Source organism: Alligator mississippiensis, chromosome 11, assembly GCF_030867095.1.
Source record: "Alligator mississippiensis isolate rAllMis1 chromosome 11, rAllMis1, whole genome shotgun sequence".
Taxonomy (NCBI): domain Eukaryota; kingdom Metazoa; phylum Chordata; order Crocodylia; family Alligatoridae; genus Alligator; species Alligator mississippiensis.
Window position 1 is genome coordinate 10,405,233 of NC_081834.1, and position 14,227 is coordinate 10,419,459.

General features: G+C 39.4%; 1 long non-coding RNA gene across 1 annotated transcript; it reads left to right on the forward strand.

Moving 5' to 3' along the window:
* The first annotated feature begins 4,345 nt into the window (after positions 1–4,345).
* On the forward strand, positions 4,346–14,227 carry LOC102570558 (uncharacterized). The gene is made up of 3 exons (XR_009455543.1): positions 4,346–4,455; positions 9,252–9,487; positions 12,508–14,227. It is a non-coding gene; the product is annotated as an uncharacterized LOC102570558 (long non-coding RNA).

Sequence of the window (14,227 nt, forward strand, 5' to 3'; positions counted from 1 at the left end):
TTGCCGACCCTATTCTGGATCCAGCCCATGGTCTGGCCCTTGCCACTTATCTGGCCCTTGGGACTGAATAGATTGAGCAACACTGTTTTAGGTGCCCATCTGCAGCTTATCTGAACTTCACTGGAAAACAAGTAAATGGAAAAAACAAATGATTTTATTCCCTCGCGAAATTTCTTTTTCCCCCCCTAAATTTGGAGGGGATTTGATTCTTTAATAATGTTCTTTGACTTCCATGGTCACACTGACTTTCTTAGGCAGTTTGGCTTGTTTGACTCCTTCATCTGCTCTTCCCAGAGTCAAATCTGTTCTCATGGAAGCCAATGGAAATGTTGCCACTGACTTAAGGCAGGCTCCTTTTGGCTGAAGGGAGTGTCATCTTGAAATGCTTGTCCTTGCTAAAACACAGAGCATCCTGGCCCAGATTCAGTACTCTTCTAATGTGGCTGTAGTCACTGCTTCCAGCTTAGGAGCAAGTAGGCACCAAACATGACACGCTTCAGTTGTGTACAAATACACGTAATTTTCTTAGGGCAAAGGTTGAGTCTGCTTTTTAAAAAAAACCCATAAGAAAACTATGCATTTGTTTATTGTAATTATTAATCAGAATCTCATGGCAATAGCAATGAAGACTCATGCTTTCCATGTTGCCTTCTGAATACAGACAAACCTAAGTTAGAGAAAGATACCAATAAAAAATGATGGTTTAATACAGGCGTGCCCAACCTCTGGTCTGCAAAGTGCTCTCAGTTGGCCTGTGGGGAACCCCATAGGTCAAGAAATTTGGCAGTGGGGGAGCAGTGGGCATTAATACAGACATTCTCCCCCACTGCCAAATTTGCAAGCCCCGTGTGCACCCCCTTCCCCTGTGGGACTGATCCATGTCCTCTCCCCCCCTTCTTCTGGATCTCTCTTACCTCCCTACAGGGCTGTGTCAAGCTACTTTCCACTGTAGGGCTGGGTTGGGGCCAACCTGCCCCTACACCCCTCCATGGGGCTGGATGGTGCACACTGCACCTGCCCCAGGTGCTGGATTGGAACCACCAGCCAGATCTGGCCTGCAAACAGACTGGGCACTACTCATCCAGCCCACTGGGCAAAAAGGTTGGTAACCACTGGTTAAAGTGATCAGCAGTATTGTAATAATTATGGAAACAACTGCACTCTAGCTGCACGTGGTATTTCTAAGTAGCTTATTTACTTTGGTTTATAAATGCCATTCATCCTTATTTGCTGTTTGTTTTACTTACAGATCCAAGCTAGTCACCAGGTCCAGCTGTGCTAGGGGCGACACACTCAGGGATCCTCTTCTGAAGACCTTGCAATCTAAATAGATAGGGCAGAGCATAGATGAATTTGGAAGCATGAGACTGCCACTAGCTTTCTGTGAGGTGCTGCTCAAGAGAAGAGGACCACGCTCTGCTACATCCATGTCCACAGCCCTTTTTGCCCTGCAGTCTGCCACAAAAGCAGATGAAAGGAAGACAAATATAGATCAATGGATTCTTAGCTGATGTTGTAACATCTTAATATCTAATAAAGACCCAGTACAAAATGGGTTTCCAGAGTCGCAAGCTTTTCTTCTGTAGGTCCAAAGTTCAAAACATTAAGATGCCTCCAAGCTCACTCTTTGCAGCAGAGGTTTTCATGGTTACACGTTACATTGTGAAGGGGGAAAGAACGGCCAAGGAGAAGAACTGCTTTTGTCCAGGACCCATGAAGACTTCCAACACAGATATCTTTACATGTCAATACTTGGCCTGGAGCATGCCTACATTGTGTTTCTACAGAGAATCTGTCATTGCTAGAGCATTTGAATAGTTTATCTTTACCCTACTCAACTGTCGATTCTCCTGCAATCTCCTTTTTAACTCACTGTCCCCCTCTCTTTTTTTTTTCCCACCCTCTAGATTCATTTCTGTTTTCAGCTAGCATGCTGCGATCCTTTATCATGATCAATAGTTTTAGAGTGGTGAGTGGTAGATTTCATTGGCGTGACAGCAGAAAGCATTGTATGGAAGCACACTGCATGGCATCTCTTCTAATAGCAAAGAAGCACGTTTTGAATTTAAGTGACTTGCTGCTTAAGAATATTATTGAGGAGTCTTTTAGGACAATTGGTCATCCCATAGGTGTGGTTTCAAGTACATGTTTCAGTATGGTAATATTTACTCCTCTATAGCTTGTATCCTTCTGGGTAATGTTCTACATCTCATGCAATTCAGCTCGTGCTGCTTTCCGCCCCTTCTGCCCCCCTGCCTTTTTTTTTTTTCTTTTTCAGCAAGCTATGGCCCCTCGGTTGTTTGTGTGGTGTCACTATGAATGTGCTTGCAGCAGAGTTATATGGCATCATTTGGAGAAACATTGCGTTAATAACCAGAGTTCAAGGGCAAAGGATATAAACGGAGCAAATTACAAGTCTGAACAGATATATGGCTTTTGCTAAAAGGGACACAGGCTGCTACTTTATTTACTGGGTGCTGGTGCACTTGTAAAAAGGTGCAAAAAAACAAGAATGCATTTTTAACCCACTACACTGTCGCTTAGGAAATCAGTGAAAATTTCCAGTACAGAGGGCTAGTTAGAAAAACCGTGGTTTCCTTTTTCTTCAAATTTACAATACCCCAAATATTGGAATGTTAGTGGATATGGAGACACGCTTGCCCTCCTACCTGAAGCATGATGGTTTTCATGCAGTGATTCACTTAAAAAATAGCTTACTGTTCAGCTCACATTTTCCCCAACTTTAGGTTTCTCTTTTAGAAGAACCCAGCCCTCTCCCTCCGTCTCCTGAAAAAAAACACTCCCTTCCATCCGGGTTAGGCAATGAACCACCTGATTCAGCAAGTCAACAGAAATCATTTAACATAACTTAAAAGGATCAGAGCCCATTAATTGGATGGGATGTTTCAGACAAATGTTGCCAGCTTGTTACAGGGCGGTATTATTTTATTTCACAGTCTGTAATGCAATTTCACCTACTGCTATTGGGGACAATAAGAGTTAAGTGGCACATTTTATTTATCTGATTTTCTGAGACTTCAGTCACCATGGGGTTTTTATTTCATTTCAGGTCTCAAAGTTGTATAGTTTATTTATTCTCAAAGCACACGAGAGATAGAAAACTTTTTTTTTTTTTATTATTATTCCTAGTTGCATACATTATTGCTAGTCTTTGGACAGGACACCTGGTAATATCAAATGTAAAATACCTGGAACAGTAGAAAGTTGTTGAGAAGGTGTTTTCTTTCTGAAATGCTATGATTCTTTGATTTTCTTCACACTAGTTCATGGTTTGCTTCTGCAAACACCATTTTGACAGCATGTTCTTCAAATTTGCAAAAATACCCAGTCTCCAAAATGACTTTTCTGAAAACATCTGTTCTCATCCTTTATCATAGAACTAGAAAGAATATTTCATATAGAAAATTACATATGATCTTTAGACACATATAAGCGATGAAAATATTGAGAAAGATTGATTTTTGTGTCATAAATGTTTTATTATATCAAATGGATTCAAAATGAATGTATAAAACATAAAGAAAAGGAGAAAATCCGGATCCTTGTTTATGGAAAAAGAATGGGAGAGACTATCATTTGCATTTCATGTAACTTCCATTGAAAGAGTGGAAATGGATGTTCTTCACACTTTGGGAAGTTTATATGCCAGATCCTTACTTATTGAGGTCCCACACTTAGATATTTACACAGACATGTGATTTTTTTTTATCATCCCAGTATAACATTACATAATGATCTGTTGATAAGCATATTTGACTCAGATTGAGCAAATAATGAGAAGGAAATTGAGCTTTTACCATAGCATAATTTAATTTGGAGTGCTTTTGACCTTATAGTACAATTCTAGTTGTATAAACTACAAGTAGAATCAGTAGAAATATATTTTATAATCAACGTAAGCATCTGGTTCTTTGGGGGTTTTTTTTCTGACTGTGAACTGATTCCACTGGTAGTTTAAGCCAAACATTGGTTTGGAAGTGGAATAATTCAGTTTTGTGGAACATTAAGCCTATCCAGTTTCCCATACAACATATTCTTTTCTCCCACTGGGATATAATAGAAACTAATCTTCAAAATCTAAACATTCCAAGTCAAGTCCTTTTGTTAAGTCATTTTATTCATTTCATTTGGTCCCGTTACAGCGCTGAGACCACTTGTATTTACATATACGGAGAACCCTGCTGCTCAGAACTCTCCACTCACAAGACAGGGCAATTAATCATTCCCAAATCCTCCTGCCGTGCACTCAATGACTCCGACAGCAAGCGTAGCCAATCAGAAAGTGCAGGTGGGACTCAGACCTGCAGGAAAGCTTTGCACCCTGACCTAATACCAGTGTGCTCTCTTCCTTTTCAATCTCGTTGCTGAGTAAGAATAACACCGTTAACAGTGTCCTTGTAATCAACTAAACATACTAAAATCTGATATAGACAGGTATGTTTTTTGCGATCTTGTGAGGATCTATCTATCTATCTATCTATCTATCTATCTATCTATCTATCTATCTATCTATCTATGCTTTTATTTAAAAACAATCTAGGTGCAAAGGTCTGCCTGAAATTTTAACCTATGCTAGAGATAAGTCAAATGATTGCTTCCCACCATTTCCATTGGCACGTAGCATTTGGCTCGTTGGACCTTTTGCACCCATCAATATTTTTAAAGCTACTTCAACATATTTTGGGATAGAAATAATACAGGGTGAAGCCAAGGGTTAATTGTGTGTATAATCCAAAGTTGTCAGACTTGGGTGACTGGAACGTAGCATCTCACCAGCATCCTGATTTTCCTCACCTGTTGACGGATATGAAAGAAATAGTGTCAGGCAAATGGTAGCAATATTACTTACTACTTTTATTTCACTACGTTTGCTTGTGTATTCAGTATATTTATTTAGTAGTGAACACTATCCTTTCAAAGGCTGCCATTTTTGGTTTGTAGCCTACGCAAAGTATGCACTGGCAAGACTATCTGTTGGTCAGTGAAACAATTAAATCAATGGGAAGACGCACTTGTGCATTGGTTTAGGCCTGCAGTAGTTCAGTTCTCCACATTTGGTATTCCAGATGTAAGGGACGCTGAGAAGACCAAAATAAACATAGAGGTTTAATGCATGCTGAATGTTAATGGCATCTCTGTATTAACTCTCTGTGAGTGCACCTTTCTATGAAAACTATTATTATGCTTATCTAGACACTCCCATCTCTTCCTTCCCAAACTGCATAATATTGTTAATTTTAAATAGATATTTTTTAGCAGTGCCATTTTCAGTCTCTAATGAGCCCTGTCTTTCAGACCCTAAGTTATTAAGAGTTATAGAATTCAGCCACAAAGTGCTCTGGAGATTAGTTGCTTAGACAGGATGCGGTTGGACTTGCCTAAATTTTTGAATGGTGCTTCAGTCAATTTTAATTTAGACAATAGCAAAACAAGCCATTCTACACTTATGCAAATTGAGAATGACTTTTTTTTTAATGAGATATAATGCTAGAGAACTATTTGATAGATTTTATGCCGTAATCATTTCTGGCATTTTGAAGAAAAAAATAATTGGCTGAGATAGCAAATGATGCTAGATGACTTGTAATTACTTCCCAATGAAATTTTAGAAGTACATACCTTTAGCAGCGATTATCAGCATAGTTTACAGAGAAGTTCCAGTCTATTGAGTAAATAATACGTATTTTTCCACAAGTAGGTGCTATTGCAGAAACTTTTAGTTCCCTTGTTAGTGCATGTTAGCAAGCCAAAATCACACTTGATCTAAGAAACAGTCAAGGGGAAGAGAGTAATGCATCCGGAATTGAGAAAAACCAAACTCTTTTGCATCCCTTTGTTCCTTTCTACAAAAGGAAAGTGACTGTACTATTCCTAATCATACCAAGAGGCAACTGTTGTGGTGCATGGCAAATCTGACCAACAAGCTGGAAAACGAATAGGCATTGTTTAAAAAAAAAAAAAGATTCATAGTATGTACCAAAATAAAATAAAATTTTATTAAAATGTATTTTAAAAAGTATTAACAAATTAAAATTTAAATTCAAATTAAAATTTAAATAAAATCCATAGTATGTACCAAAATGCAAAGGCAAGACCTTCGGGTTCAATTGTGCATTGGCTTACATAAGTTGTCCTATTGATTACAAATTGGATTACTTATAAATAACTGCTCATCAGTGAGACATTTATACAGTATAGCTTTATTTACCCAATGCCTATGAATAGATTTACAAAGGCTGGACAATATGGGATCATTTTAGGCACCAAATGAAATAATATACATTTTAAGAAGTTTATAAGGTCCCATTTTATCCCACTCCCTTATGGGTGGTACTTGTTTTTTTCTTGTTATCCAGGCTGATCTGAAACCCGTTGAAAAGGCAGGTAGGGGGTGGAGGGAACAGGGTTAATTGACTGCAGTGAGATTTTTTGATCAGGCTGGGCAGTTTTAAAACATAGGAATTATTGTTTCTCTTCATTGGAGCAAAACATTTGGAGTTTGGGGTGGTCAATAAAAGAGTCAAATCATTAAATACATTTAAATGCAGTTGCTATATAAAGAGAAGAACCTGCCAGCCATCATGTAAATAATAGACAGATCCTCCTTGAGCTTAGCCCCCAAATGTCTGTAAATGAATGTTGCATGAAGCCATGGGACTGTGAATCCATATTCTGGCAATGTAGAGCACGCATAGCCTAGCACACTCACAGATGGCCATCCAGAGCACTAATGCCAAGGATTATAGCAGTCTTAGAAAAGGAGGAGTTAATGAGAGCTGATTGGTGGGGGGATGTTTGTGCTAACATTTTCTAACCATATTCCCTATTTGAACTCCATAGACTTTAGAGGAGAAAGCTATTGCTCTTCAATCCTGTCCCATTTATACTTCCATTCCTGGCCAGGTGAATATCCGAGATGGAGTCGGAACTACTCCTGAGTGTTTGATAACTGCTCTTTCCAGTAGTTGTTGGGTTTTTTTCCAGTGTAAGGTTTTGCTAAGTAACAACTAGTCCCATGGTTGGAGAATGCATAGGTTAAAAGGGAAGGCAAGTAAGGAAGGCAGTCATATTCTAAGCCAAATTCACTCATGGCTTCTCCATGGAACTGAGCCCACGAAATCTTCACCTCCTGTTCTTGTCTTTTTTCCAGTATGCAAGTGTGCCAAAGGGAAACTGCTACAGTAACCAGCACAGAGGCTTGCTAATGGCAATCTTCTTTCCTCAAAGCAATGAGCGCCTGTTTCTCGAAAAAGAAAAAGAAAAGAAAAGAAAAGCCTTTTTGGCATGAAAATTGCTTATCTCCAGCCTCCAAATCATAAATCATTCACAAAGATAGCAGTGACTCCAGCCTTCGAATGTTACTTTGTTAACAACACAAATGGGTACAAACAGAAAGGAAGAGAAATTAACATTTGAACCATATTGTTTCTGGAGGGCTGGGAGAACCCTTGCAAGTCAGCCTGGTCTTAGTGATGTAACTCCTGGACTAAGACGAGTTGGTCATGAACTCCGTTTCCACATTTCAGATTCGAAGTCTTCCTGTAGCATTGGTCTAGTTAGGCCAACTGTTTCTAAACCAAAATGGGGATAGAAAAGCATTTTTCCTTTTCTCTTTTGGCACTCACTTCAATTAGCATATTTCCTTCTTTAGTATGGATCCCCTGAGTTTAGCATCCCCACGCTTAACATTTTTGACTGCATGTACAATTCTTTGTTCTAATTGGGAATTTGCTTGCAACATTAGCACTTTACTAATGATTCAACTTTTTTCCCCTGATAAATAAATACTACGCCCAAATGCTGCAGCGAGTTTATAGTTGGGGTCATTACTGAACTATTATTTAATCCATATTTTGGGGGGAAACTTGAAATTTAATTGGTTTTTAATTCATTAAAAATAAGTTTAATTATTACTCCTTGGCCTACAACCAATTTGTTATGATTATTCTGATTATTATTATTGCATTTCTTAAATGCAACACACCACCCCAGAATATATGTACAGCAACTATGCATGTCAACTTTAACTATGCACATATCTGTTACAAACAGCAAGTAATAATGGGGGAAAGAAAAAATAATACAATAGGAGAGAAGAGTGACTGATAGAAGAAGGAATGAGATGTGTGCAAGGTGTAATCATTTTCTAAGGTATTCCAAAATATTCTAAGAACTCTTTTCAAGTTGTACCAAACTTTTTGAAGCAGTTAAGCCTAGTACATGTCTCTTTTCACAGATGCAAGCTATACTATGTCATCATACCAGATTTCAACCTTTGGAGAAGTCCTATTTTTTCAAAGTAGTAATATAATTCTGTATATCACTAATAAGACCTACTGTCTAAGAAGGATTCATTGTGAATTTCCTAGGTATATGTCTAAGAATATATATATTCATCAAAGGTATCAGTGCTGGATTCAAAACCATGCTAACTCTCATTGTAATTTCTTTCCAAAAGTAACTGTTTATAGGCATTACCAAAACATGTGATCAAACATTACCTGCAATGCATCACATCTCCAACATGTACCTACTGGCAATATGACAGTATATTTAATGTTTAGATTTTAGATGGAGCCCAGTGCAGATAAAAAAAAGGATCCTTTGTTATATAAGTTTAAGTGTATGATCAATTGTCAGTGTTCAAATATTGTGAACTGCTAATTTCCACTGGGATTCTCTCATCTGGATACCAAGGTCTTCACTTCAGTGTTAAATAGTCTGTATCAGATCTTTTATGACATTATATAGTTGTAGAGTGATGGTGCAGAATGGGGAAGAGAAGCAGATTTCAAGGCAAAAAAATAATATATCTGGAGTATTGGGGCGAGATGGTGAGCAGCCAGTTTGGGGAGGAGGTGAGCAATCAACGGCTGCATCCAAATGAGCATGGATGTGCAGTATATGACACTGCAGACCTGTCTGTGGTGCCACACACCACACATGCAGGACTCCTCATGCTTCTACCTTGCAGTGTGGAGGGTGGGGGTGGGGTGTGGCCCCGGGATAGCCCAGGGTAAAAAGAACCCATACTGAAAAAAATGAGGTGACACATGTGGAGGCAACATGTGCCACCCTAAACCAGAGCTTGGCCAGCTGGAGCCATGCTCTGGCTGCTGACTAGGCTTCCTGACACAGCTGCAGCCCCAGTAGGCCCCCAGTGTACAAGTCTGTAGGGCCAAACAGGATGCACCTGAGGGTGATCAAAGATTTGGCCGATGTGATTGCAGAGTTCCTGGGCATCATCTTTGAAAACTCGTGGAGATCAGGAGAGGTCCTGAAATAATGGAAAAGGACACATGTAGTGCCCATCTTTAAGAAAGGGAAGAAGGAAGATCCAGGGAACTATGAACCAGTCAGCCTCCTCTCAGTCTCTGGAAAAATCATGGAGCATGTCCTAGAGAAATCCATTTCAAAGCACTTGGAGAAGAAGGTGATTAGGAACAGTCAGCATGGATTCACCAGGGTAAGTCAACCAACTTGATTGCCTTATATGATGAGATGACTGGTTCTGTGGATGCAGGGAGACCAGTGGATGTGATATGTCTTGAGTTCAGCAAGGCTTTTGATATGGTCTTCCACAACATTCTTGCAAGCAAGCTAAGGAAGTATGGGCTGGATGAATGGACTATAAGGTGGATAGAAACCTGGCTGGATCATCAGGCTCAGAGGGTCATAGTCAATGGCTCAGTGTCTAGTTGGCAGCTGGTATTAAATGGACTGCACCAGGGGCCAGCCCTAGGGCTGGTTTTGTTCAATATTTTCATCACTGACCTGGATGATGGGATGGAGTGCACCTTCAGCACATTTGTAGATGACAGCAAGCTGGGGGGTAGTAGGTATGTTGGAGCATAGGACTAGGATTCAGAGAGACTGTGACAAACTAGAGGATTGCACCAAAAGCTATCTCATGAGGTTCAACAAGGAAAAATGCAAAATCCTTCACTTAGGACAGAATAATCCCATGCACTGTTACAGGCTGGGGACTGACTGCCTAAGCAACAGCTCTGAAGAAAAGTACCTGGGGGTTATAGTGAATAGTAACTTGAATATAAGCCAACAGTGTGCCCTTGTTGTGAGGAAGGCTAATAGCATACTGGATTGCATCAGTAGGGACATTGCCAGCAAATAAAAGGAAGTCATTATTCCCCTCTATTTGGCACTGGTGAGGCCACATTTGGAGTACTGTGTCCAGTTGTGGGCCCCCCACTACAGAAAGGATGTGAAAAAATTGGAGAGAATCTTTTACAGGGCAACAAAACTGATTAGGGGGCTGGGGTATATGACTTGTTAGGAGAGGCTGAGGGAACTGGACTTATTTAGTCTATAGAAGAGACTAAGAGGAGACTTAAAAGCAGCCTTCAACTACCTGGAGGTTGTTTCCAAGGAGGATGGAGCTAGACTCTTCTCAATGGTGGCAGATGAAAGACCAAGAAGCAATGGTCTCATGTTGCCGCAAGGGAAGTTTAGATTATATATTTAAAAACTTTCCCACCAGGAGGATAGTAAAGTACAGGAACAGATTACCTAGAGAGGTGGTGAAATCTCCATCCTCGGAGGTTTTTAAGACCAGGCTAGACAAAGCCTTGGCTAGGATGGTCTATTTGGGGATGGTCCTGCTTTGAGCAAGGGGTTGGACTAGATGACCTCCTGAGGTCCTTTCCAACCCTAATTTTTTATTATTATATTATTCTAATTGGTACAGCTAAAGCCTCAGATCCAAAGTGATTTTCTAATACTTAATGCAACCACATATATTGCCATGCAATTGTTTTTGAAAAATCAAATTCATCACATAATTTGGAAAATAATTTAATACAATTTCCTACTAGAAGCTGTTCTACGCATACAGTACCCTTATCTATCTATGTTCTCCACATCAGTTTGTGGGACCCATACTTAAAGCTGAGATTGCCTTAAATAAATGCCTTATGATGTAACAAAGGATGAAATGTCAGTAAGTTTGCCAAATTTTTCCAAGCTTGTCAGGTTGCAAAAATTGTAGGGATTAGAGAATTAGAAAGATAGTGATAAGTAGAGCTTATGACAGGTGATAAGAGAAGATGAAACATTAGTGCCTGTTCAATTTCTATCCATATAGGAGAGTTATCAGTTTACATTGGTCATCCAATACACAGCCTGACTTACTAAAAAGTCATTGTGTTATTGTCCAAGGTTTGGAAGATGAAAACCATTTCAATTGGTGGTTGTATCTTTTCAAAATGAAAATTGTACCAGTTTATCCTCTCCCCACAGAAATCTGTTGAATATTTGGTTGATTTAAGCAAATAGAATCGGGGGATTAAAACAGGTAGGTTATGTAATAGGTACATTAAACAATGTAAGATATGCATTTTTAAATATTAAAACATCCTCGCAAGGATATTTCCAAACTCTTCCACCCTTCAGATCCCGTAACATAACACTGGGTTTGTCTGCACGTGCACCCGACTGTGCAGTTATTACTGAGCAGTCATTTAGTAGCCGCTGGTACTGCACAGTCCCAGTGCTGCACGGGTTGTTTTTTAACCCACTGCGCAGTACCAGTGAGTTACTGTGCAGTAGCTCGTTGCTACTGCACAGTAGGGGCAGCATCACGGTTCATGCCCGCTAACACTACATCATCGTGCTGATGAGCTACATCACTATAGTTTGTTGCTACGATGACGTAGCATCTCTTGTGGACGCACCCACTGAGAATCTTCTGGTAGATAATAACATTAATATTCTCTGCTATTTAAATACCAAAATAAGTTCTGTATTTTGATAACCATTGAAGCTGCCATTTGCTAAACATATCTTTCATGGCATAATTATGTGGTCCAAATCATTCGGATTCAGCCCAATTAATTTTATAACTACATAGGTTGCTGAAATTGTTGGTTAATAAAAAGATGGCAGGAACTGATCTCTGAGGCTGTGACACAAGTATCAGTGCCTCATCTGCACTGTTCACTACCTTAATGTCTTCTACATCGTGATTATTCCTTATTACCGTAGACAATGGTTGTAATGATACATCAAATAGGAAGGGGGTGGCAATAATGGACAACCTTATCAAATCCCCCTTTGCGAGGAAAGTGGATCAGATGACCTTACTGGTTACAACTCTTGAGGTGGGATTTGCATATAACACCTATATCCAACTTCTGAATTCTTTACCCACTCCCATCTTTGTGTCTCTTGAAGGCACCTTTTTGTGTATTGCCAGTCACAGGCCTTCCTCTCCATCAAGTATTAAAAGAGCCATCCAGGCTTTGGCATTCTGTCCTGCTGTTGATGTACATTATCTGAACCATGTCTTTCCTTTTATATAAATCCTACTTGATTTTTTGTGAATTAACTTAGGGAGGACTCGTTGAAGGGCCCCTTGAAATTCAGTCTGTTTTTTTAATGTGTTAAAAATAAGTATCACCCCCTATTCCTGTGTCCTCCTGCCAATTTTATAAGTTTTACCAACACATTTTCCTTTTTGTTTTTTTTCAGAAAATGTTTTTTCTCTCTCTGTTCCTGTGAAAAAGGCCTAAAGAAACAAAGGGAAACAATGAACTAAATGGCTATCAAGGGAAATGGTGAAACAAACTCTACTCAACACAAAAGAAGCTAACTGGAAACAGTGATGTCTATAATTCCTTTCAGTTATAATATCTTTGTGGGATAATCATAATAGATAAAAAAAAAAAGAGTTTTAAGTTGGTGTCCCTTTAAACATTTATTTAAAGGAAAAACAGGGAAAAAATCTAAAGTAAGCTCTGTTTTCTTCTTCTCTGGTTTGGATTTCATCAATTCTCAGGATTGATGTTCTAGGGTTAGTGCCTTCTTCCATTAAAATCAGCAGCAAGTCCACTTCACTCTCAAGCACCCTTTGCCAAAGTTGTGACAAAAGCAATAGTAATGATAACGGTTTGCACTGATGGCAGCACTTTTCATCCAAAGATCACTAAGCTCTTTCAAAATTGTGCAATATCATACCCATTTTAAAGGTAAGGAGACTGAAGTACATAGCTCCCATTGTCCTCAGCTCATACAGTGTGCCTACATCAAAGTCAGGATTTGAGCCAGTCCCAGAGACAAGAGAAATAACCCACATATTCCACCTCTTCCTTGTTTTAACCACTAGCCCATTTTGCCTCCCCAATGGCAGTCCCTCACCAAAGTCTCAACCTCAGCTTTTCCCACAGTATCGTCTTTTCTGTGGGCTTATGTGAATGAAAGGGGATCCTGCGAGCAAAACCTTTGCTGATCAGCTAAGTGGATCTGAAGTTTCTCTCTCCTTTTGCTTTCCTTCCTGCCACGTGGCTGCCTGTGCTGCAGTTCGGGCTTAGGTTGAATACTCAGACTTCAGAGAGAGCTGATCTGTTCTTTGATTAGCCACCCCAGCATTTTCTGGGTGTTGATTATTGATCTCTAAACAGGCTGGCAGAGAAAGCTCTTGTTTCTGAAAACTTGTCCTGCTATTGGCACCACAGGAAAATCCAATTTTCAACTGCAAGTCTATAGGATAGCAGGACTCCTCTACAATTAGGATGATGGTAGTTATTATTTTACTTTTATTAAGCAAGCCCCAGCCACTGTTTTCCAGTCTTAGCTTTTACTTACAGTAATCAATTTTTCAGTATAACTGGCTGTAATTGTTGGCTAGATATTGAGCCTTCATGGTGCTTAGACATAGTGTGTTGCTGTGAAGTGTCTTCCCCATACTTCTCAGACAGATGGGTAATAATACTATACATTAATACCTCCACATTGGTTTATGTGTGTTTGACCACAGCGCTAGCATAATTATTTTTCTTCAGTAAAAGCTATTAGAGATCTATTTGGTAGGTTTTACGATCAATAGCTCCTGTGATATTTGTGTAGCAGGCACAGAATAATCAATTGAAGGTCATATAAAGTAAATTACCATCCTCCTATAATGATTCTTTTTTCTAGATGAGAATGGGTTTTATTATTTCATCAGGAGAGCCCTCACAATGCTTGCTTTTTTTGTGTGTGAGAGAGGGAGAGAAAAAGAGGGAGGGAGAGAGAGAGAGAGAGATAAATGTTGTGGGTGTATTTTGTAACATGGTATTAATATCTATTACCTGAATTTATATTATCGGGCTATTGAATCAGTGGTTGCCAAAGTTTAGAATAATTTTATGTGATTGGTGGCACAATGAATATCTACCTGTGAAGAAATAAAAGACGTGGCTTAGATTTGGTA